General features: G+C 35.3%; 1 protein-coding gene and 1 non-coding gene across 2 annotated transcripts in view; one reads left to right on the top strand and one right to left on the bottom strand.

Annotated features, from left to right (window-relative positions):
• LOC128991553 (dystrophin, isoforms A/C/F/G/H-like) overlaps nucleotides 1–27,919 on the bottom strand; it is a 557,771-nt gene that overhangs the window by 155,426 nt on the left and 374,426 nt on the right. The gene's annotated exons all lie outside the window — the stretch shown is intronic.
• Trnay-gua (transfer RNA tyrosine (anticodon GUA)) lies at nucleotides 3,630–3,718 on the top strand. The gene is given in 2 exon segments: nucleotides 3,630–3,666; nucleotides 3,683–3,718. It is a non-coding gene; the product is annotated as a tRNA-Tyr (tRNA).

Here is a 27,919-nt window from a genome sequence, read left to right as displayed (position 1 = left end):
TTGACACCACTTTCACACATATACACATATACTACTACATATATGGAACATGAAGTGCAATGATTCATTAAATTTCCACAAAAATAAGTACTGTAAATACTTAAGCAATAACATTTTACCTTTGTCCTACATAGTACGACTAAATGGCCTGGGGATATATTTATACTTCACTTTATGTATCTTCAATTGATTGTGGTGATTGGATTCGGCGATACTTTAATACTTTACCATTTGCCTGAGAAATGTCTTTATGGATTTTTAGGTAATAGTTTAGTGGATTCACAGTAAACTTAGCTGTATGTCTATACGAATCTGGCATGCATTTCAGGCTATTGGGGAAAATGTACTCGTTGTAATAGGTAACTCATTATATTATTATTATTATTATCATTATTATTTGTATTTCCAGTAATAAATTAGAACTCCAGTCGTTTTAGTAAACAAATAAATTCTATCCAACGTAGATTTTTGTTAGAGACTAACGGCATCTAGGTCCCGAAAGTATCTTGCAGAATCGAACCAGCGACTTCCAGATTTGAAGGCGATCACAATAACCACTTGGCAACCCACACAATTATTCTATGGCAAGTACTAACACGTACAAACCTTGGCGTGTAACCTTTTGATTGCACATAATTATGCAACAACACTTTATTATAAACGGTCTAAATAAACACAATGTTTAAAATCCATGATGTCACACAACTAGTTTAAGAGGGATCTTTTAGAAAAATTACAAAAGAACGAGTAAGATTGTTGATGTCTGCAGCAATTTCACAGCGGCGCTACAACCTCCCTTAATGAGTGGTGCAATTAAGTAACTTGGAAACAAGGTGCGTTACCTCCGCCGATCACTGACTAGCACGCGATAAGAGGTTAGGAATTTAAAGATACCTTTGATTGAAGGATTTTACCCGCGCTCCCCCATAGATTAAAGCAGTTAAAGAGAAGTTGTTTTAATAAAGCAGTAAAATTGATTGATTTTCTAAATTTTTTCTCTATGATGTTTTTCACGAGATTATTTTGTGACTACGCAACTTGAATTATATTGACAGGGGAGTATGATTTTACATATTTTTAAGTTATTGGGGTAGCGAGCTGGTATAGTGGTTAGACTTAGGTCCCTGAGGTCCCGGGTTCGAATCTAGCCAAAACACCTATAAGAGATAATTCCGCAACCCCTAGGTCTAGACTGAAGTAATGTAAAAAACAATCCCGGGCTCGTGCGTAACGGAACATCCTAGTACAAAAAAATAATTATACCGGTACTTAACATCTAGGCAATATGTAAAAGGCCTACTACAGTACAGCATTATTGTGTTTTCGTTTGTCTTGTGTGTGTACACAAGAAGTTTTAATAGAATAGACAGCTTCCAAAATAAGCGATTGATGCAAAAGACTTACACATTCTCCTGACCTAATTCTCTAGTTGGATACTTCATGCTATGCCAAACCAATATGTATTTACTTAATTTTAGTTTACTGTTTATGAACTCAATACTGTATAACGGCACGTTAAACTGGTAAACAAAATTAAACTCGCACATTATGTCAATCTTTTTAGCGTATTTTCTAGCAGTAAATGAATCATTGCACACCAAATATTAAAGGTCTACAGACCAATTATACTCAACAATCAATTATCAACTGATTTTACATGTATCGCAACTAATGGGAATAAATGCAAGCATAACGCTCCGTAAGACTACAAAAATACAGAATTTCCCAACCAAGGGTAGGGAAGTTGTCATGTGAGAGGGAAAAACGCGAAAGTGGTTAGATTGATCGACGAGTGAGAAGTGAGAAGAAGTTGAAGTTAATTACAGAAAGCTTCCACTGGAACTACCCCTGTACATTTAAACACGTGTATCCTACCATCACACCCTTTCAATCCGAAGTGCACCTCTAGCAAGAAAACTATGGCTACAATGTAGATTAAAATATGTAAAACAAGCTCTTCCTGCTATTTCAAGCTTCCTTTCGGTTTTATTTACGGTTTTTTGAATAGAAAACTGAAATTAAAACTTATTGATGACAAGAATTTATATCAAACGTAGAGGAAAAGACACACGGAAATGCAACATCGTAAAGTAGTGGAGAAATAAGTGTATACAGGGTGATTGATATAAGTGTGCCAGCCGTTTTATTCAAAGACTATAAGAGATATCAAAAAAAGTTAAACGGTATGTGCCTTAGATTTTTTATTTAAAAAAATGGAGTCAAGTCAAAAATATTATTTTAGCCACCATTTTTCCAATATGGCCGCCAACTGTCTTATGGAATACCCTATTTTATGATGTATTCTGGTAGAAAATGTAATTTTAAGACGATTTTATTCTTGTGATTTCTTTCATAAACCTAACCGTTTCAAAGATAATAATGGTTAAAGTTTTGAAATTTCTGCATGAGAAAGAGTTTCGAAAAGGTTTCGATAAAGGCCTAACCAAGCATGCCAGCTGTTTTAATTCGAAAACCATTCAAAATTTCACAACTTAAACCATTATTATCTTTGAAACGGTTAGGTTTATGAAAACAATCACAAGAATAAAATCGTCTTAAAATTACATTTTCTACCAGAATACATCATAAAATACAGAGTGTTCCATAAGAAAAAAATCAAAGTTGGCGGCCATATCGGAAAAATGGCGGCTAAAATAATTTGTTCGACTTTACTACAATTTTTAAAATAAAAAGTCCAAGGCACTTACCGTACCATTTAACTTTTCTTTATATCTCCTATGGTTTTCGAATAAAACGGCTGGCACACTTTTATCAATCACCCTGTACATGTAATATCGTGTATTATATTCACTACAGGAAATTATTTAACTTGCACGAACAAAGAAATATTTAATTAAAATCCATTTAGAGTCAATAAATGACTTAGATGTTATGAAATAGTTTGTTCGGTAGATAGGTGATTTTCTAATGTGGATACTACGAATCACAAATTCAGAAAATATTTTGAAAAGTTTAAGTGTAATGCTACTGAAGTAACCAAGACCTGTTTCACGGTGTATTTGTTTGACTGATCTTTGACAATCGATAAACAAAGCTTGTATGCGCTGCTGTGGAAGATTGAACGATTTCCAACATCAGCTGTTAGAGTTTGGTATATTGTTTTAACCACCACCAATTTAAACATGGCGAGAAAGGTATGCAGCAACAAACACTAATGCCATAAACCTATCCAACTAAAGCCGCTTTTGAGAAGTTTCTAGTACTAACATTTTAGACAATTGCTAGGAAGAAGTTTAACCTCGTGAGAAACAAATTTTTTAGGTTACTCAAACAAAAATATTTTACACATAATGCCAGAGAAATGTATTTTCTCTCCACACAGTTTTTTAGGCAGTTTAGTTATTTTGAGTTAAAAAAAGCAGCAAATTCAATTATTAGAATTAAACTGTTATTGTTAATAAATGTTTACCCATTATTGCAAAAACATGTTAACAAAGATAATATTATAAACTAAAATCGACACAACATAGATTTAAATCAATTTAACTGACCATCCCTTCTGAAAATAATGGTAAAATTAAATATCCACTAAGCCAGAGGCAAAATGAAATTCAGTAGAGTGAAAGCTTTACATCAAGTAGGTGAATTAAGCCGCTCCCCATCACCCTCCTTCGATAGCTCAGTTGGTAGAGCGGTGGACTGTAGAGGCAAGATAACAGGCATCCATAGGTCGCTGGTTCAAATCCGGCTCGAAGGACAAACTTTTTGATCGACAAAAATTGAAATATTTATTTTTTTTGCACTATATTGATTTTAGTTATACTTTCTCAGTGTTATTTGTTACAAAACTTTTCGTAACTATTTTTTATAACGGGAAATGTTATTTTTTGACATGTTTTAAGACAGAATTTGTTTTTTATTACGGTGTATTGGTTATGTTGCAATTGCGTTAGGTTATTTCACTCTGTAACAAATTATTGTTGTTAATACAAAATAAAACGGTTAAATTTACTTCTTTTAGTTGGAAGATAGCCGATTAAAAATGTTAAGAACATTTGTTTGATTCTTTAGGATATACAATACCGTACCTAATTTTGTAATATATCATTTTTGCATTGGGACTCTTAGTTGGTCAAACATGATGAAAATTGTGAATAAAATTATAGTATTTATTGTATTTTGTCTTCAAAATATGTTATGAAGGTGACCAAGAGGAATTAAACAAATATCATGTAACAATACATTTTACAGCTTCTGTGCTCTTTAAAAATTCACATCCACAGAGACTTTTTTATGAAATTTAACAAAGCAGTCAAAATTAACCTAAATGAAAATTAAGACAAATTTGCACCAAGGAACAGTTTGAAAGTGAAAATTGAATGTCATGAAGCGACTAGTAGGGTTGCGGTGTCGGTTAGGTTAGGTTAGGTGGTTGGGGGGGGGGGAGGGGGGAGCTGTGTAAGGCTGATGTAGCGAGATTTAATTAATATGGAGATAACATCAGATCAGCGTCCTGCTGCTGCCTTACAGGGCTGCGGGAGTTGCTAAGTACGGTGTGATTTGTATATATTTTTGGCAAAAAATTTCTTACAGATTTTGTCCTTGGGTTGGAACGGGAAATCTCACCTCTAAATTGCACATTTTAAACAGTTGAAGGAGTTCGTATTGATTTCAAAAGGTATTGAAATGTACGCGATTTAAATATATGAAAGATTTGCCTTGACCTGTTTCTTATAAGATTGTGTATAGAGTGGATGTTTTGCGCAATCATCCAGATAAAAAGTAAAAAGATTTAAAATCAAGTTATCAGAATGAAAGAATAAACCAAATACACGTTATGGATGAGTCATAGATTTTTTACTGATGAAAGACTATCATCAGTTACCAATTATCAATTATTTGAGATGGGGACGCCACCTAGGTACGTATTTTAACCCAACTATGAGTGAAGGGTGAGTGTAGAATGGTGTGAGATGATCTGTGTATTATACTACTTCATGTAACTAGGATGAAAAAAATAACTAAATGTAAATTCCAATAAGTTAACACCTGTTCAATAGTGTTATATCTAACAATACTAAACAGGTATACATTTTCAATCACACGCACACATTACAAAGTCGACCACTCCAGTGTAAATATTTGATTCAACGCGTTGTTTGCAGTTAGAAAACAATGTACCTGATATTGTAGTGTATTGACATACTATTGGTATACATTTGCCAGTCGTAACAGTTTATAATACGTTTGTACCAACATTTAATAATATTGTAATAACATTGAATTTCCTATATTTTGATTTGTGATGTCCAATTTTAAGATCATTTTTGTCTCTTTTAAGATAAATCCCAGCTTTACCAATTTAAATTGTTGGAGATTTATCAGTACTCAAGTCTACAGTCACCCGACAAAGTGGGCTTCCTTGCACAGATTATAGTACAGAAAGCCTTACTTTGGCGCACAGTTTTTACTTTGACGCACACCAGTATTCTAACAAAACAACACGAAACAGTGTGCTTTTATTATGCACGTAATCCGTGTACGCTTCAAAATAAGTTAGTTGGCAACATTTAAAGATATTACGACTATCAGCTGGTGCAGCGTGTCCCATTTCGTTCAACGCTTGGATTTAACCTAACCTAAAACGTGTTTTTTACTGTTTGAAAGACTAATCATTTCTATGCTTTATAATAACTGTAGGAAAAATATAATGTTTAAGACAATATAATTGAATTAAATTCAATTAATGCACAAATAACTATATAATACCTTACACTATTAAGCTGTATACATGCTATACATGTCTTTCGAACATTACACAACAATAAAACCATTATTATGAATCCAATGTTTGATTACATTTATTCGTCGTACAGCCATTACAGTAATTGCACACCACACTTGATACTGTATAATATATTCCAAAAGAAATCAAGGTTATGTTATATGTTTTTAAGCATATGAAAGTAGCTGCAGTGTTCGGTTCGCTAAACAACCGCACGCCGTGTTTAGGCCACAATGTAATCCCGGGTTTAATTTCAAGCAATGCGGGTACAACACTAGATACTATCTTACTGTGACTCTGGGTTAGACTACTTAAGCCTACAGCGAAGTTACACGCTCGGGGTAACACGGTCTTTAGTAACGCCCGAGAATACATTCAAAGTCGCAACACAAGCAATATAACAGATTTTATTCTGCATTTAAATATTTTACCTATCAGAGTTGGCTGCTGTAAACTATTGCATAACACATTTAGCTGTTATTATCCATGTCGACATAAGTTCAATTCCCATACGAGAGAAATTTGTCAGAAGTTTTACTGAAATCTGTGCATAACACTATTATTAACTGTATATATGTGAACTTCTAGTACACGATATTAAGGAATCACAATGGTGATAGAAAATCTAATAAAAGTAGACATAATCTAGGATGCAAGGTAATTAATATAACATGTCAGAGTCCGAAGTACCGGTAGTAATTCTGATGATAAGGTGAAAAGCAATGATGAGCAAATCACTGATGATGATCGGAATTAACGGATTACAGTTTGATCACTACCTCATCATTGGTTTAGTAGTTATGTATTATACAGTAAACTAATAAAACCATCAGCACTTTATAAACGATCATCGTTTGATAGTTGAATACCAGAAAAAAACAATGGCTAACTTTTCTAAAATATTATTAATTGTTAAAATTTTCTAAATAATAGTCCGCCTAAGATATGACCTAAAAAAAGTACGAAAACACTTATGAAATAGAGAAGTCATCAAACAAAACGATCGTTAATAGACCTAATAGACTACATACTTACCAAATCTTTTACTTTTAGAACATGTATCAGGGAGTATCATTTATGAAGTAAAAAAATGTTATCTTCCAGATTGTCTAATTTGTACTAGATCGATTTAGAGTTTTATTCGTGACTAAACTGTAAAGGTAAGAACTAGTTTGATCAAATTCATGACTTGACTGTGAAGCCAAGACTTGTGGCAACTCCCCACTTAACCTATCACACCCTTGTAACAGCGTTATCCTTGTATCGTCAGAGACAAATTGGCAGCTTCTACCCTTGCATGAGGCCGGAGCCATTAACTGCTCGGTCCTCTACTGACGTTCTGAAGTAATAATGTAGTTAAGGTCAGAATTCGTAAATACTGTACACCATAATTTTCAAAAGTTCACATTGTCCCTGCATTAACCGACTTTGCAGCTTGGACTACTATACAGGCAATAAAATACTTGTTTGAGACGGAGTAAAAGGTTGTAGGCCTACTCTTCACATATACTTATTGTGTTATCGCTGACCATTATAAATTATAACATAGACAAAAATAATTAAATATAGACTGTCAGCCGTGCTGCGGTTACCATGGTTACCAAAGGTTCTGGCGCACACCTCTGGGAGCGCGGTGTAGTTTCGTAGCGCGTATGCCGTAACTACATGCCGCTCCCAGCGGTGTGCGCTAGAAACTATGGTAACCGGAGCACAGCTGACGGTCTATATTTAATTCTTTTTGTATATGGTTATAGCAAAGTGAAAAAATGGATTAATCGTGTTTATTAATAATTATAGTTAATTGGTAGTAAACAATAAAATATTAATCGCCATCGATTGAAAATTCGTCACATGTCATCATGAAGACAAAAAATAAATTAAAAAAACTCCACACAATAATTATTATATAGCTATACTTTAAAATAAAATCAGATTTTTTTATTGTGTTGGTTGCATGGAATAATTATAGTGTTACATAAATGCGCTTTAAATCGCAATGCTAAAACAGTTTATACATAATTTATTTGTAGACAACCTCGAAACTCATCAATAATTTAAAATTAGCTAATTCACTATAATGTCTAACAGTGATAGTTTTTGAGGGCAATAACGCGAAAGTTAAATAGTCAGGTTATTCAAGAAACTTCAAATCAAACCAAAACCAATACTTCTTAATTAGCAAACTACTTTGTTTAAATTTTGTATCAAACACCAAGTAAATCAGTAAAATCACACAGTGTGAAGGACTAGTAATCACTTGTGAGGAGAAGCTTAGCAGGATTAACCGTTACAGATCACAATACAAGACTATCTGTCAACGCTGTGTGTTGTGCTGTTTCAGGAAATCCTATTAAAAGTACCTTTAAACGGTATATTTAGTTGTTGGTTAAGTAATTACTTATATGAAGACTTGTTAGTTCATAATGACCAGTTTACAATATAAGTTTTGAAAGTTTTGAATTATTTAAAGAAAATCGATCATGTTCATTTACTGTGAAGTGTTTAATTGACTTGTTGTGCTTGTGTAACAGACGAACTGTCAACGACAATCATGTCTGCGTTGACATTCTCAGTTCCAGAAGGATGTCCGTCTATCGCAGAGATTTAATTAATTAAAATTATGACGAGAAAAAATAATACTAACTCGTTTAATTAGTTTACAAATGAATTCAAATTGCGATTATTCAAAACTAGAGCTATGGTTGGACTTTTAAAGTAAAAGAGAAGTACACCTACGTAATATTAGTGCAAAATGAAACACTTTAATTAAAATGGAAAATATTAGGAATTTATTTATTTAGTTCTGTCTTTTAAACGTTACTTAGGCTATACTTTTCAGCCTGCATTAAAGAAAAAACTCCAGTTACTTTAAACATAGGAATTACTATAAGAATAAATAATCGTGAATCTTATTGGAAAAGTCAGAACCAATCAATAATTAAGCTACCAAATATGATTTAACAGACGGTATTATGGAAGTATATGAGCTACCGCGCCATTGGTAATCGCTGCGATTTACTAATCAACTGGTAATCACAGATGCAGCAATCGCAATCATCAGATTTGTGTGATGACATCCCAACCTAATGATATCCGACACCTGATGACAGTAGGGCTACATTTTGAGATGAGTGCATTTAAATGTCAATCATGGATTTGGTGCTATTTAAATCACTGTAATTATTAATTACAAAGTCCAAGTGGAAAACATTATGAACATTTTTCAATTGCTAAATATGTGAATTTGATGAGTTCAATCAAATTGACAAGAGTAAATAATAAGTAGGACAAATAATCCCAGCCTTGTGGATGGAGAAATAAGTGATCATTATTTATGGCTTAACTTTGCTCCACTAAAAGCTTAAGCTGTAATCCTATCAACTTTGAGGAAATGCAATTTCTTTAGTTTTAAAACCGTTAATTTAAATTTGAATTCAGAAACCGAATATAAACAAATTATATTTTAAAATATTTAAGCGGATTGCATAGTTGGATTGTAAACTAGTTAAATTTTAATTTTAAAATTCAAAACCGAGGAATACTATTTTTAGATTAACAAAAACTTACCCAAGTATGACTAAAATCACAAGATCGTTCAGAATCAGTTCATACCTGGAACATCAAAGAAAAGGTTATAATTCTACTAAAGCAAAGGTGTAACTAGATGCAACTAGAAACAATCATAGATTGATTATTAAATCATGTAAACCTAAAAATAGACAGGTTTTTGAATAGCTACAATAATGTATAAGAAAAATTACAATCAAAACCAGGAATACTCAAACTAACCGAATCACGTAAATCACTTTTATTTTCTATTCTTATGTTTTTACGATTAGGGGACGGGTGGCGTCATCCTGTAATCCGACTACTAGGAGGTTACGAATTGTGGATATTTATAGGCATGCACTGTGGATGCGATACTCCCTGGTGTGGATTTAGGTCCGTAAGAGTGAGTACTACGACTATCCGCAGTACTAAAATTAGACTAATTTGTATATACCAAGGCAAAAATGTGGTTCGGATTCCACTATAAACTGTAGGTCCCTTAGTTGACATTAGCTGTATGGGCCATTAACAGCTGTGTCTAAGGAATAAGTCGGCCTTAGTCACTAACAAGATTACAAGATCGCGCCACTCATCCTACACTCATCTCCATTCATACTTGGCTTAAAATACCTACTTTGTATGGTCGCCATTTCATTGAAAAAGTATAAAGTATTAAATTATTAGATAGACTACGTCGACTCAATAGGATGAGTATAAACGCAATTAAAGAATTACTAAAAGTTGAGTGTTAAATGTATGAGATTAGGTTTTCACAGTGTTGCCAGTTGCAAGTTTTGGAGACAAGCGATTCTCACATCCAATAAGCCGTGGAGTGATAGTACCGAAGGACGACAGTGAACACGAGGACGTCCTATTGCAAAGATATCAATCTTGTAACAGATTTATCAATCTTGTCCTCATCATTTGTCACGGACCGAGCGTTCATCCGGAGACAATGACGATATTGAGCTTCTTGTTGTGTTGACGTCCACTTCGTCCAGTTGAAACTGTGACACGTACAACAATTATGTTTCGGAGATTCAAAACACAAGTAATTTAAGGTAAAAGTGATTCGTAGTAAGGAGACATATGTGAAATTTTAACTAAATTAGGGTATGATCTTCTATTTATCAATTTGTTAACTGCTTTGTCCCTTAAATATTAGCTTAAGTCTGTCGTAAGGCCACAACTTAGTTTCTAAACACTAACAATTGCTTCATCGTATTTCACGGGATGCATATTAAACTAAAATGTCCATACACATATTCTAATTGAGTCTTATCATAGATGATCAATTCATTGTAGAATTAACTATTATAAAAATTCAATCAGAATTTCATGGTTTTCGTGTTATTTGTCAAGCTGGTGTTGATCCAATATCATAATTTCCTTCATTTAACGACTAAATCTAACGTAAAATTTGGTTTTTGTTTATCCTAAACCATTACTAAAGATCAACCAACGTGTCAAAGATAGTTTGAAGAAGACGTTTAAGGTGTACACGTTTTTGCAGATTCAAATTTGCCTGTTGTCAAAACCTATGTAGTAACTCCATTACATTTATTTGCCGAGAACGATATGACACTTTACTAACCCCTTGGGTTTATGAACACCGATAACAAAATAAGATCACAAAGATTATGTTACTGAAACACTGCACAGTTTCCTGTACTTACAATTTGTCCCCAGTCAGCAGAATTCCATACGTTATGTTTTATTCATATTGCTGTAGCGTATAATGTTACAGGTCGCAATACCTCGCTTAACCTGCGACTAAACACCACAATAACGTATAAGTATCGACCAACTTTTAAATTAACACTCAAATATTAACGTCGACTACCATCAAAATCTGCTTCAATCAGACCACTTATACAGCAATCACAGTTATCCTCACCCATTTACATAGAACAAATCTTTGCGCTGCGATTAAAAACCGAAACACTTTGTTGTAAACACCAAGCTGCAGTTCGCAAAGATCGTGCACCTTTATTGGCAAACTTTGAGTGGATAAGTTCGCCAATATAAAATGCTGGGGCTACAGTTTGTTTATCTTGAAATATTATACAGCGGTCTTGCTAGTCATCGCTTTGCTATAAAAGACTTGGACTCGGTTAACTGAGAAGTTAGGAAGGGACGACAAAAATACACAGAATACTCAGAGATCAGATTGTTAATATATCAAAGTTCTGTCCGCACCAATTATGCACTTTTTTGTTAGCTAATAGATTTTTGAACTTATTCAGGTTATTTGGAGTGCAAATATTAGAAGACTATTGAAGTAAATGCAATGATCACAACTAAATTACCCTCTCTCACACTTACACCATCACTACATTACACGAGAAAGTAACAACACATATAGAGAGAAAATAAAATATGCTATACGTCACAGTAGATATTAAGCATGTATATTCAAGCTTCGCACTTATTCCTTGTTAAGCTCATCAATGTAAAGATTCTGGTATAATATTTGCTATATTGAGGTACAATTATAAGAAATTTAAACTTAGCTAGCTAAATTATTTAAGTTTAGAAGTAGTCTCTAATTACTAAAACATTGTCAAACTACTTGTCTAAACAATCGGTCGTTATGTTAAAAAATGTCAAGTAAGGTTCCAAAGTCGTGTACGACTTCGATTTAGACCCATTATAAAATATACGACCCATCAACGGACTCCTTACAAATAATTAACATAATGTAATACATGTTTTTTGCTAATAAATTGCAAGGAGTCTGTTGATGGCTTATAGTTTACAGAAGGTCAAGTTTAAAGTCCAGACACCAGACAGCATACACCAGACTAGGACGTGGTCACTAGACACAGACAACAGTACGACACACGTAACACTTCGGGCAGAGTTCATTGATTGTGTTGCATTATTAAACACTCCTGGTCCATCTTTGGTCTGGTCTTGTCCGGTGCAACAGATCGTCGTACTACTAGTGTGGCCGATATTTATCTCCAATAAACACAATTGAAACACCGGAATCGACATTTAAATGAAAAAAAAGATACTATTGATTGATTGTTTGAATACATATTTGTAGTAGAAAAATCAATAGATTTTGAAATTTGCCATAAGAACATAATTGGTCTTTGTCTGCTCAAACAAAACAGAGGTATTCAATAATAATAGTAAAAATTATAAATCTCGACATAATAACCTACAGTGATCTATGTAATTTTGGCTTGCAATTATTTAAATGTGATTCTAATGAGAACTCTTCATTTTGAGGGGTTTAAATTTATATCCGGTACAAAACAATGAACTCTCAAGATGCTTTTGTATGAAAAACTTTGACATTAGATGGTTCTCAAGGATCTATATGTATTTGTTCACAAGGTAAATAAATTAGCAACATATAACCGGTTTCGTTCATATAACGTACTTTGATGATTTCACATATAAGTCAAAGAGATGATGAATAGCCATCTCAAGGTACTTATATGCAATACAATACCAATAATATAATTAATACGATCAATATAATTCAATCTATAAAAAAAGAGTCACACAGTGAAAATCTAACAGTGCCACTTCCACAAAATTACATTTTCAGCGTATTATCGCGTAAGAAGCGTAGAGTAATGAAGGAAGGGTTGTGCAAGAAGTGAACAAGTTGACATTGATGGAGGTCCACTAGAGGCAACACTGTTTGACCATAGCCTACACAAACAACGAGCGTATTATACGTTTTATTGTCAACTCATAAATCATATCAGGCTGTCAACAGGCTGCCAGAGACTGGAGACACTTTACGCTGAACCTTGGTGGAGGATAACGCTTGATTAATGCTGTACGAGGTGATACGCTGTAACGTAGAACTAGTTAAACTTGAAAAATTGTAGAAAAATTAAATTGTATTTGCAAATAAAAAAAGTACAAATAAAACAAGAAAAGAGAGATTGCTATATGAAATACTACAGGTAAGAAAAATTAAGAACCAACCCAAATTTTGAAAGTCGTAATTAGTTTACATAGCACAATCAAAATAATGCGAGTTCTTTGTACTCGAAAACTCTACGGTTTTAAACAAGAATGTTCTACAAAATAAATGATTTTACGATCATACACCATGGGAAATTCACTCTTAAGTATTTACCCAATAACAAGAGAAGCTGGAATATAAAATCTGTTAGGGATAACTAGTAATTCTTGATAATAATAGGTATTTTTAACAAAAATGTATTTGATGTAATGAAATCATGCACACCAATTCAGAATTGAAAGTAGAAAATTCAGATCAATACAAGTTGAAATTTCAGATGAAAACATAGTGAGTGTAGTGTAAAAAAATACCACAACGATGAGGATAGAATACTAGAAGTTTTTCAAAATATAAGTAAAATTTAATGAATTTGATTTAAGTCCATTCAACAAAATATACATTTTACTCAGAGAATGTGACGAGACAAAGAAATATGTTTTGAAAGGTTAAGGAAGAATAAGTAAAAAAATAATTTTATTTGAAATATAAATATAACGATTAAGGGCAATTTACTACAAATTGTTTAGTGTAATCGACATTCAACCTTTGAATATACAATTTCTGTTTACATGGAATATCTAATGTATTTACCAATACAAATTAGGTCACTACGTAAGGTTACCGATATTCAAGATACATTGTTATTGACTGTACAGTAGTATCACCTAGTAGTATTCCCAGGCGCTGTGTCATGTTAGGCTCACTAATTGATCAGAGACAGACAACGTATGTATTGTCACTGACCATTCAAGCAGCACGGACCGGTGTTACAGACAATAGTCCACAATGGTATGATACAAGTTAAATATTTATATGTTACAACAAACCATTGTAGAAACGTGCACTTTACCAAAATTAAAAAGACTATGAAATCTGTGGTCGGTTTTACGCAGCAAAAGGAGAAACCTTGTGTCAGGAATCCTTCCTAAGCTTTCCTTTGGCTGATGCTTCTTGGCGTTCATTATTTTCCTAGAAGTTTCGAGTTGTGTTTTCAGACATATATGCCAATGTATTGTCATTTAAACTCTTTTTAGAGCAAAAACATTGCCAGTGACATTACGTAAAAATGTAATAAATCAATGGTTTATATATTATCACTATACAGTTTTTTAAAACTTAGACAACAATATAAATTTCTATAATTCATGCTTCAATTTTTTTTTTAATATTCACAATATTGAATTAACAATAATGACATTGGCCTGCTGAGTGGATATAGTGTTAGTTTGGTGATTTGAAAATTACCAGATCCTGAGAAAGGTTAGATCCTTTTAAATTCTTAGAACAAATAATTGTCTAAATAAACAGTTGATTATACTCAGCGACAAAGATGTCCTCTTTCCCATATGTTTTGTTTATGATTCAGGTGATTCAACACATTTTGTCTGAAAATTAGGCAACCTAATGTGACAGTGCCGTATAAAATCTAATCTAATTGTTGCAGTACGGTAATTATTTGTTCAACCAGATTGAAACAGAACTAAATAAAATATACCAAAACATAAATATATAAAAATCTTTGTTTTCACATAATCTTCTTTTCTGCTATGTAACTAACTTATACAACTATGACACACAACTTAATAACCCTACGGCATAGCTTCATATGAAACTAAATCGGGCCAAATCCGACATATAACCAGATGGCTTTGCAGCCAGACAAGAAACACTACAAGATATATTCACCACAAGGCTATGCTTCTATATACGGCCCCTAGAGTGGTGCTTTTATGCTCGGTGAATATCAACTTGACGTATAAATCCACGTCTTCCTTCGCACCGGGGAAATAAATACTGTGTGGTGAACACTACGACTACGGCTGCGTTTTATATACTTAAACAAAATTGACTAAACAAATAGTGAAAATAAAAATTGATTGTTTCTGCGTTCAAAAGTTGCATTATTTTCAAGATGTTGACGAATTTTTGATTTTTTTTATGAAGACGCCACCTACTATGATTAGTTGAAATATGTAAGTGTTCATGTGTGTGTTGTGTATGAGAGTTAGTTTTTCGTACTGTTGTGTCATTTAATGGTTAAAAAATTATGGTAGTCAGGTATGAAAGGTGGCGGTTTTAAAGGGGGGGGGGCATTGGACCTTAAAAATAAATTTTACAAACATACATTACGTAACAGAGGTTTTGGACACAGTTCCAGATGTTAAATTGACTCTGGTAAGTAACCAAACGGCTTTAAAACACCAATGTTCTAGGGGAGGACACCCGGCTTCCTCCTAAACCTCGAGGTAGCCCCCCTGGCAAAGTCCTGGAACTGCCACTAGGTAAGTATAGAGAGGAGTAGAGTGCACTAGCTACTATTCAAACGTAAATACTTACAAACGCTTTCCTTTTTTTGTTCAAATAGTAGCTGACATGTAGAGTTTAGCAGTATGATAATGGTAGTCGATTTAAAAATAACGCTCACTCTGCCTATAATGCACTAAAATACCTCCAAATAATCTCCATCTGATCGATAAGGATGATTAATTAATTAGGAACCAAGTTTAATCTACCGGTTTATTTTACTGAAAATGTCCATAAACAGAACTTTGGACCTTTATTTTACCCTCTGATCACAACCTACTATTATGGGTTCAATTCTCCAAAAAGAGAGAAGACGAATTAGTTTAGTGAAATTGCGACGAATCAGCAATTCGTCTAACGAACGATTCAATTCTAATTGACGCTTTGAACAATGTTCACTTACTTCGTGTGATGACCGACACCGAATCCAGCATGACCAAGACCGGTACCTACAATTCGACTCTAAACACATGTTACACATATTGTTTGTATTCGTAGGGTGAACACATAGAAACAAGATTCACCTTTCTTCTGCATTAATTAATGGTTGGTGAAAATAGTTAATGTTAAGTAAAGTTATATAAACAATATACCCACACGTGTTAAGCGAATCATTTGCTGAGATTGTTGAATTGAATGATATTATGGTTGGATAATCGTTTAAGTATACGTGTTAAAATTTTACCGGCCAATTTATCTTAAATTTAATTCCAAAACCAAGGTGTGATGACACACTAAACTATTTACCTTTAATCATGATTAAACAATAATTTTCACATGACCTACTTTTCAAATTAGTCTTTACATGAGATGACTTCAAGAAGATTTTACTGTCCATACATGTTCTCAGTATATAATGTAAAGTGTACAAAACAATTTATAGTGACACAATCACAGATACAAAAATTATATTTGGTTCTCTATAAACCTCAAATTTGTTTAACTGTATAAAAACCCTCAATGCCAAATAATAATTTCCGACTATAAAAATAGCAGCATATAAAAATGCAATAATTAGATAAACTTTATAAAATTAGTAATATAATCTTAATTCTACATCCCAAAATGAACTGAGACGCTATAAAGTGGTATAGCAGTAAGGGTTGTTAGCGCTGTTGAGCAAAGTTAAACGTATTCACAGAGGTGGTAGAACAATGGATACTCGACCCGGGGCATTGCATTATGGGAGTCCGTAATTATCTGTGTCTCCTGTCCTTTATTCTTTTGATCCTTCCCCACTCGAAAAACCTGCTGCACTGTCTAAATTCACACTGCTCTGGCCTGTATTGATTTTACGAATCTTCAACAGTGGTCAAATCTGGGTCACTGTACACGATTGCTGATTGTTTTGGTGTATTTGGGTTTGGTGAGCAAAACACTATTATTGAATGAAAAGTAAAACTGGTTTATGTGGACAGAGGGTGGATGTAAGGGTAATCAGATTTATCGAAACAGTAAACATTATAAACACCATGTGCTATGTACGACTACTCACATTGGAACCAAAATTAGGTTATGTCTTGCCAAACAGATGTTTTAAAAAGTTATAGTTCTTTTAAATCTATATATATATAAAAGGCAAAGCCCTCACTGACTCACTCACTCACTCACTCATCACTAATTCTCCCACTTCCCATTTACCTAGGAGGCTGAAATTCGGTACACCGATTCTTTGGGCATTAAATAGGAAAACTAAGTAGTTTTCATTCTGATCGGGCTTTCGGGCTCCGCCCCAGTGGCTCTAGAGTTTCCCATGTTAACCTTATGAGTACTCATATTTAAATGGAATTAAAGAATCTTAACAGCTGGTTCAAATAAACAAGTTGATTCTGTGATGTTCAATAGCATTAAAAGAGTTAATAGGTTTACCAACAGGGTGCAGCACTATTATTTTTTTACATTTATGACAACAGCTTGCTACAAAAAGGTGAGTGAGCGTAGCGAACGAACTTCAACCTGGAGGCGAGTTAGCGTAGCGAACGAGCTAACCTGAAGGCAAGTTAGTGCAGCGAACGAGCTCCACTCGTAATACCACCCAACCCGGTACGGCAATCAATAGTTTTATTAATACTTATGAAGTTAAACGGGGCAAAGCCCGCGGGTACAGCTAGTTACTGATAAAACGAGATGAACTCAACATAACTCAACATGAAATGGTCAGTTAGTAGGTGTTACACTTTCCACCCAAAATGAACGGGGGACACATAATGGAACGTTTAATCGTAATTTCGGTAATGATCGGATTTTTCTATTAGACCCTTTGTACAAGAAAAAATCTATACTCTTATCCACATGTTCAAGTTATAGCAAATGGTCAAGTCAACAGTGCTATCGAAACGTCCTATCAGTTATATCAGAACGACCTGAATTTCGTTTAAGGAAAACAGAGAAACAAACTCTAAGCACAACTCTCAGATGGAGTCAGAGCTTGTTACATATTGAGAGACAAACCGATGAAAGAAGAGTGTTGAGAGTGAGCATCTATAGCGACGTGACGTGTCGTCGTTGACGTTCATGCTTTGGTGACGTTTACGTTTGGTGACGCGTGTCGTAACACCACTTACGCACCTTTCTTTTACAGACATCGCCTGTCACATCGTGTGTATTCTTTCCATACATTTGATTCACAGTATAAAACAAAACATCGATTTAATATATCAATATGGAAAACACCAATGTCAATTCAACATACTCACATTTAACAGTTGTAATCCTAAAGATGAGAACGATCTTAAGTAATTTTTTAAATCTAGTTTATGTAGAGTACTTTTTGGTGTCAGCTACAATATCGTTGACATTCCACATATGATTTTTGTAATCAGGCTTTAGACTTTGTATTTGTATTTGCCGTCAATGCCAGTGTAAACAAACATTTAGTAAAATTAATTGTCGTTAGAATAAGGTTTAGCTTTTTTATGAGCCACCATTGTATTCTAGGATGCTAAGCTATAGTCGAAACCGTTTGCCGTTTTACATCACTTCAGGCTAGGCATATAAAGGATCGCGGTATCACATTCAAACCATCGGAGATTCGAACCCGAGACTTTGAGGACCGAATTTCCGCGCTCTCAAACGGACCAGCTCGCATTAGTATGAGTATCCTAAAAATACTTAACCTTGACCAAGTATTTAAAATCTTAAAATTGTTTCCGTAATTTATTTAACAGGCCAAAATAATTCATTAACGCTCGTTGTTACAAGCTAGTTTCCCATCTATAAATAATCAAATGCCGATCCTTATCAATTTATTTTAAAATACGATCAGTGAAAAAAACCAACGTTGTGCGCAACAACTATTTCTCAAAAAACAAAACCTAGTAGTGTATTGAAATCCCTTCACATACAGGGATAAACAATAGTAGTCACAACAACAGACTCGCCCGACCGTGAGTGTACGAGTACTTTCGACTGTTGCGAGCAAATAATTGCAGCTACCCTGTCCATCAGTAGTAGTTGTATTGGCAGGGTTTGTTCATGTCATGTATAAACCCATGAGTGTATTCATTTATAAACAATCAATAAATTGTCGTTAAAAGTAAAAAATAAACACATACTTGGTACCACAACATTTTCAACAACCCTTATCACAGTTGAGCGGTCGTGCATTAATTGCACCAAAGAGATCCTTAATTGCGCCATCCCTCAAAGGGTCCAAAAAAATGTTCCTTAGTTGCGCCCAAGCCAGGTAGGGGTAAGTTACCTTGAGAAGGAATGTCTTCGTTTACGTGTCATCCTAACCTAACCTAACCTAACCCAACCCAACCCAACCTAACCGATTTATTCAATTAAAGAGTTTAAGAGGGCCGCCACTAGGCGCAGTTTAGCAACGTAATAGGTGTTTCCCTTAAGTAGTTGGCGCAATTAATGCCCGCCCAGTAGAGCGGTGGGAGTAAGTACGCTATTTAAAAAAAAATCTCTAAGCTTTGTACCATAATTTGTACAGAAATTGGGGATACACTACTTTTTTAGAGAGTTAAAAGGACTCTAACATACCAAATTTTAATTAAAATCGTTCAAGTAGTTTATGTGAAGATCTGACTTTTTACACTAATAATTTTTTCAAGCATTTTATTGTATAAAAAAATACTTTAAAGGTTCAAACGTTATCCTATACTTTAGTTTAATGTGTCTAGACTCCAGATAAAGGTGATAGAAACTTTGCTCTTGTTTGTTTTGACATGTTTAGTAGGAAATTGGGTGTTTGCGCTAGACTAGACGACAAAGAAACTACCTTATTGAGTCTGCTGAACCAAGATAGCCCGAAGAGCTTTAACTATAAGGAATAATAAATGTGGAGGAGCTCCCATTGAGGCATCACCACAATTATAAAGGGATGCTTAATAATTTAATAGTTTAATGTTGTACAAAGAGATAACTATCATGTTGTTTGTACAGTTTCTACACTTTTGAAAAAAAAGGTTTGAAGTAATCTTATAACAAAAATAATTGAAGAGTAACCATACCAGGGATAGAGCAGTTTTAGTTGAGGAAAGTCTTGTACCGAATAGAGTAAAAATTGATCTGATACGAAATCACAATTTCTAGGGGTTTTCACAGCCTAGAGAAGAGATAAAATTGGCTGTATTTTAAATCTCGAAACAAAGATTTTCATTAAGTCATTTGGGAAATATACGAAAAGATTGTCCAATCGAATCGGTGTAGAATACCAATCAGAAATGAGAAACAAAACCCAAATGTCAATAATCCAATTTTTATATTGATTATTAACAAAAATAATCTTCCAACGCGTCAACTATGAGTGTTATAAATGCAGTTAGACTTTCGGTTGGTACAACCCAAATATACCTGATCCGTCATAAATGTCCCAATCAAAAGCCAATTAATTAATCTACTGTTCGGATTACGCGTGATTGGAACTCACTTGACATTCAGTCATTGCACATAGTTTCGCCAGTCGATCGCGAACCCGTGATATCGTCAATCAAGGGACCCTTCTGACTGCCACCTTTGATTTGATTAATAATGTTCTCAAGCAAATCAACGACGGGGGAACATAACAAAATAGAACACTTCATTGTTTTTGTGATCCGAACCAGCAATGGCCTTCTGGGGACCGTTGATTATAATCATAGAATTATACCCTTACACATTATAAGTCACATGGTGAAGCCAGTGACTCCGATGGGTATCCAGCAATGTCAGGCATATCTGCCCAGGGTGGTACCACATATAAGGTGACTTGTGGTCATTATAGGAGTACCACATTTTAAATAGCGTTCTGGTAATATTTAGGAACAACTACATATGCAATATATTTCGGGTATAGTTAAAAAACTAGACGGACTTTTATTATACAATATTTATACTTTATTCCTGCCTTTAGGCTAGTAAACTGAGTTTCTTATAGAATAGACAATCTTGGAATAATCTTTCATTTTACCAAGTCTTCATGAAGTCTTAGTTATCTAGAAAATACAGCTTGTGCTGCAACGTTTCTGTATTTTTGTTTCTTATGCATTTTAATTAAAATATGCATTACAATATGCAAATAGCGGGTAAAACTCTAAAACCACTCGTAGAAGTTAAGATCCGTATTTTTAAACGTATTTAAACAATTTTTATATTTTGAATTCCAGTTGAAAAGAACTTCTGCATGGTTTGACACAGTCTGTTCCACCAGAACGCACATCAGGGTTAGCTAAACTAATCCTTAGAAAGACACGGACACTCTTTTATTATTCACAATTTCAGGGATTACCTTAAAGCGTTATCATTTCATTCTGTTATAATCATATAAGGTTTATAAGCTTACTAGCTGGCCCGACAGACGTCGTCCTGTCCTAGTGTGGATTTATGTAAAATGCTCGTTCATTTTCAAGATGAGTTCGTTCGCATGGCTCAATCATGTCCTGGTTAAAGTTCGTTCGCTACGCTCACTCACCTTTAGGTTGGAGCTCGTTCGCTGCGCTCACTTGCCTTCAGGTTAGCTCGTTCGCTACGCTAACTCGCCTCCAGGTTGAAGTTCGTTCGCTACGCTCACTCACCTTTTGGTTGCATGTTAGCTGTTATCATAAATTAAAAAAATATAGTGCTGCACCCTGTTGGTAAACCTATTAACTTTTTAATGCTATTGAACATCACAGAATCAGATAGTTTAGTTGAACCAGCTGTTAAGATTCTTTAATTCCATTTAAATATGAGTACTCATAAGGTTAACATGGGAAACTCCATAGCCACTGGGGCGGAGCCCTTTTGACGGATCTGCACCAAACTTCACACAAACCATCCTTGAATAATGCTTAATAATGCCTGAAGGTTTCATTACAATCTGTCGAGCGGTTTCGGAGTCCATAAAGGACAAACATACAAATATACAAACATACAAATATACAAACATACATTGGATTTTATATATATAGATAGATATGGGGGGGGGGGTGGGATTGTGAATATTTGCACGATTAACAAAACGACATTACATGTTTTTCTTTTCTTTTCCATAATGTCAAACCAAAATAAAAACATATTTTGGACGGTTTCAGAAACAACCATGAAAATAAGAAAGACATCTCTTTCGACGAGCTTGGATTTACTGACAGATAATGTTCACTGTCAATTTACGACCTGACAATAGCTTCGTATACAGATTCATCGGAAAGCAAGGATTTTACGTGCCATGGACGCAATTTCTACTTCCGGAGATCCACGTTCAGGTATTGATGTCGCCGATTTACATACATTACATAATTTCAGTATTAAGTGTGTTGAACCTTTGCATACTTAATTTCTAAAGTATCATGGTTTTAATTACCATGTAAACATTAGATGAATCTCTAATATAAAATATATTTGTCTGTTGTATTATCAGTACATTTTCTGACCTTATTCTAAGAAAGTTTGGTAAAGGCTAATCGAGACTATATCGAGGGTATTCTCAAATTATTATCTGTGCTCAATGTACACCTCTATTGATTTTTAAACCTCACAAATACAACATGTACTGATACATTTTTTATCCTTAATATAGGAAAGGTGTCTGAATACCAACCATATAGAAAAGTATTCCAACAAAGAAAGCTTAAACATTATACTAATGTATTCCAGCAGACAAAACACGACACTTCATAATTCATGCAGACTGAAGCAGAATATGAATGAATCATTCATAGTAGTCAGAGCCAGACCACATGTGAATAATAGTGATAGCACAATAATAGGTCACTGGCTTTGGTATGGAAGTAAACCCCACTTTGGGAATGTTGGACAAGATTAGAGTGCTAAATAAATTGAACTTGTGCTCTTGTATGACTCGACCTTATAGTAATGATTTTGTATGTTCGTGAAAGGAAATCAATTTATGAGCTTTTAGAAACTTATAATATCACTTCAACATAAACTCATGAGACGCAATTCTTTGAAGATTAATCGTAACATGAATAATTATATGGAAAATATGAAAACATAAGAAACATTATTAATACATCACAATATTGCCTAACCTAACCTAACTTACTTTTAAGGTAGGGAAATGAACGATAGTAATTATAGGAATAAAAATTACACGAGAAAAGATTATAAAGTAATGATGAATGTAAACGTACGTACCTGTTCAGTGCAAAGTTCAGTGTACTATATTTTTATTAATACCTTCCACCGTTATAGTTCATTTTCAAAATTTATAACCGGAATATTGAAAAGCTTACACATGTTTAGACAAAGGAAAGTCTTCAGTAGGATTGGCTGATGGATTGACACAAGAGATTTGTTTACAACTTTACCAAGAAACATGAAACATCAATAATTTTTGCTGGCAGAGAATAAGTGGACATTGTTTGCATGAAACTGGTTATTTCAATACCTCAATATTTGTAGTAAGTAATATGTAGATTAAAAAGTCTATAGTATTGTATAGGTAGTCTAAATTTAAATAGTTAACTTCTCTACCGAGTCAGTACTAGCTTACAGTGTACATAACTCAAATACAATCGGCGGTTTTGGAGCTAAAAGTATTTCAATGTCTACATCCCTTCCCATTATAGAATCGATCACAACTGGACACTTCCCGCTCTCAACTACAAAACCAACTTTTATTCAGAGAGTCAAATAATTTTCCTGACACAGTATTTTTATCACCATAAATTATTTATGTTACAAAATAAATTTCTTCAGGATCAAAACCTTTTGTATTTAAGAGGTTCAAATTTAAGAATTATATATTTTTTAAAGCTCTACTAGACAAATTTACTAAAAATATTTTACTCTTATAGCTGACACTAATACACCCATTTTATTTTTTTACACAGACTAAGATTTTGTTGAATTTTGGTGTTGCAAAACTTTGCTCAAATTTAAAAATTGGTTAAAAAATACAACTTTCACTAAAATATTCCACCCCGCCACAATACAATTGGCAAACACCGTCAATGAAGTAATTCAGTTAACCCATTAAAGCTAATATAAGTCATAATAAAGATTTTTATGAAGTAAGTATCCGTCACAGTAGTTGTATAAAGTTAGGTCGTAAATATCCGTTACAATTAATTGTTTTGGTACAAAGTGAAGTCAATTAAGTTTACAAACCAACAAAATATGAAAACAATGTACGTAGCTTATTTTAACACACAAACAAGTTCAGCCTACTAAGAGTATTACAGATGTAACTACAGACGCAGGGAGGCTACACAGCATGCATCACGTGGTGTGAGGAGGTGATACAAAGAAGCCATGAATGCGACATCGATCTCTACCACAAGTGCGGTGAAGGTAGAGAGATACACGGGATGTACAGCATTCACCTCAGAGCGATACTAAGAGTATTACAGATGTAACTACTACAGACGCAGGGAGGCTACACAGCATGCATCACGTGGTGTGAGGAGGTGATACAAAGAAGCCGTGAATGCGACATCGATCTCTACCACAAGTGCGGTGAAGGTAGAGAGATACACGGGATGTACAGCATTCACCTCAGAGCGATACTAAGAGTATTACAGATGTAACTACAGACGCAGGGAGGCTACACAGCATGCATCACGTGGTGTGAGGAGGTGATACAAAGAAGCCGTGAGTGCGACATCGATCTCTACCACAAGTGCGGTGAAGGTAGAGAGATACACGGGATGTACAGCATTCACCTCAGAGCGATACTAAGAGTATTACAGATGTAACTACAGACGCAGGGAGGCTACACAGCATGCATCACGTGGTGTGAGGAGGTGATACAAAGAAGCCGTGAATGCGACATCGATCTCTACCACAAGTGCGGTGAAGGTAGAGAGATACACGGGATGTACAGCATTCACCTCAGAGCGATACTAAGAGTATTACAGATGTAACTACAGACGCAGGGAGGCTACACAGCATGCATCACGTGGTGTGAGGAGGTGATACAAAGAAGCCGTGAATGCGACATCGATCTCTACCACAAGTGCGGTGAAGGTAGAGAGATACACGGGATGTACAGCATTCACCTCAGAGCGATACTAAGAGTATTACAGATGTAACTACAGACGCAGGGAGGCTACACAGCATGCATCACGTGGTGTGAGGAGGTGATACAAAGAAGCCGTGAATGCGACATCGATCTCTACCACAAGTGCGGTGAAGGTAGAGAGATACACGGGATGTACAGCATTCACCTCAGAGCGATACTAAGAGTATTACAGATGTAACTACAGACGCAGGGAGGCTACACAGTATGCATCACGTGGTGTGAGGAGGTGATACAAAGAAGCCGTGAATGCGACATCGATCTCTACCACAAGTGCGGTGAAGGTAGAGAGATACACGGGATGTACAGCATTCACCTCAGAGCGATACTAAGAGTATTACAGATGTAACTACAGACGCAGGGAGGCTACACAGCATGCATCACGTGGTGTGAGGAGGTGATACAAAGAAGCCGTGAATGCGACATCGATCTCTACCACAAGTGCGGTGAAGGTAGAGAGATACACGAGATGTACAGCATTCACCTCAGAGCGATACTAAGAGTATTACAGATGTAACTACAGACGCAGGGAGGCTACACAGCATGCATCACGTGGTGTGAGGAGGTGATACAAAGAAGCCGTGAATGCGACATCGATCTCTACCACAAGTGCGGTGAAGGTAGAGAGATACACGGGATGTACAACATTCACCACAGAGCGATACTAAGAGTATTACAGATGTAACTACAGACGCAGGGAGGCTACACAGTATGCATCACGTGGTGTGAGGAGGTGATACAAAGAAGCCGTGAATGCGACATCGATCTCTACCACAAGTGCGGTGAAGGTAGAGAGATACACGGGATGTACAGCATTCACCACAGAGCGATACTAAGAGTATTACAGATGTAACTACAGACGCAGGGAGGCTACACAGCATGCATCACGTGGTGTGAGGAGGTGATACAAAGAAGCCGTGAATGCGACATCGATCTCTACCACAAGTGCAGTGAAGGTAGAGAGATACACGGGATGTACAGCATTCACCTCAGAGCGATACTAAGAGTATTACAGATGAAACTACAGACGCAGGGAGACTAAACATGCATCACGTGGTGTGAGGAGGTGATACAAAGAAGCCATGAATGCGACATCGATCTCTACCACAAGTGCGGTGAAGGTAGAGAGATACACAGGATGTACAGTATTCACCTCAGAGCGATACTAAGAGTATTACAGATGAAACTACAGGCGCAGGGAGGCTACACAGCATGCATCACGTGGTGTGAGGAGGTGATACAAAGAAGCCGTGAATGCGACATCGATCTCTACCACAAGTGCGGTGAAGGTAGAGAGATACACGGGATGTACAGCATTCACCTCAGAGCGATACTAAGAGTATTACAGATGAAACTACAGGCGCAGGGAGGCTACACAGCATGCATCACGTGGTGTGAGGAGGTGATACAAAGAAGCCATGAATGCGACATCGATCTCTACCACAAGTGTGGTGAAGGTAGAGAGATACACGGGATGTACAGCATTCACCTCAGAGCGATACTAAGAGTATTACAGATGAAACTACAGGCGCAGGGAGGCTACACAGCATGCATCACGTGGTGTGAGGAGGTGATACAAAGAAGCCATGAATGCGACATCGATCTCTACCACAAGTGTGGTGAAGGTAGAGAGATACACGGGATGTACAGCATTCACCTCAGAGCGATACTAAGAGTATTACAGATGAAACTACAGACGCAGGGAGGCTACACAGCATGCATCACGTGGTGTGAGGAGGTGATACAAAGAAGCCGTGAATGCGACATCGATCTCTACCACAAGTGCGGTGAAGGTAGAGAGATACACGGGATGTACAGCATTCACCTCAGAGCGATACTAAGAGTATTACAGATGTAACTACAGACGCAGGGAGGCTACACAGCATGCATCACGTGGTGTGAGGAGGTGATACAAAGAAGCCGTGAATGCGACATCGATCTCTACCACAAGTGCGGTGAAGGTAGAGAGATACACAGGATGTACAGCATTCACCTCAGAGCCATAGTACGGCACAGCTGATGGAACAGCTGATAATTAGCCTAATAGCAGATAATATACTGCAATTTTTTTTACCTTGAAATATAACGGACTCTGTTACAGGACATATTGTTTTGGGGTTGACCTTTGGGTGCAGTAGTAGACACATTCTATATAGACTATCTTTAGCCACTTGTTTTGGGAAAAAAAATAAAAAAAAACATCGTTGAGTGAGCGACTTTTTGAGCCTGCTTTAGTGTAAACTTCTTATTTCTGCCTCAGTTTTACCAGCTTTCATGGTTTGTGTGACATACAATGATGCGGTATATAATAAGTTGTTCATTCAGTTTGACTTGGTTAAAAAGATGGCGTTTCGACAGAAATCCGTATTATACAATGGTGCATGTCGGAGGCTTAATTCTCTGTCTATTTTACTCTAGAAATGTCTTCAACTTTAACATACAAATTTTCTAACCATAGAAAAATAATTCTAAATTGTTTCCAGTCATAAAGTCGAATGTATGTGTGTAAAACTAATAATGATTCAAACGTTTACCTCAATGTATGCCGGATACACATTTAGTAGAGAAAGATGGTTTTTATATGAAGAATTTATCTGGTTTTAAACAATCATGAACTTAATGGACTAAGACAAGATGAATCGTAATTTTACTTGTTAAACCAATAGAGTCATTAATTCACAATAGTTCGTATCATTTTAGGTTCTGACGAACCGGAATAGACAACACATTTTATCTCTTCAACAAATGTAGTTGCATTACTAAATCAGTTTCCTAGATAAAACAAACAATGTTTGTAATTAAGTTAAAATGCAAGCTCGCTTAGAATACAGTAAAACTAAATGAAACCGATTTAATACCAGTATTATTCGTGATT

The sequence above is a fragment of the Macrosteles quadrilineatus genome, unplaced genomic scaffold (assembly GCF_028750875.1).
Source record: "Macrosteles quadrilineatus isolate MER2022 unplaced genomic scaffold, UCM_ALF_1.0 Scaffold_4__1_contigs__length_99947679, whole genome shotgun sequence".
In the NCBI taxonomy this organism is placed as follows: Eukaryota; Metazoa; Arthropoda; class Insecta; order Hemiptera; family Cicadellidae; genus Macrosteles; species Macrosteles quadrilineatus.
This window is presented reverse-complemented; position numbering and strand designations above follow the sequence as displayed.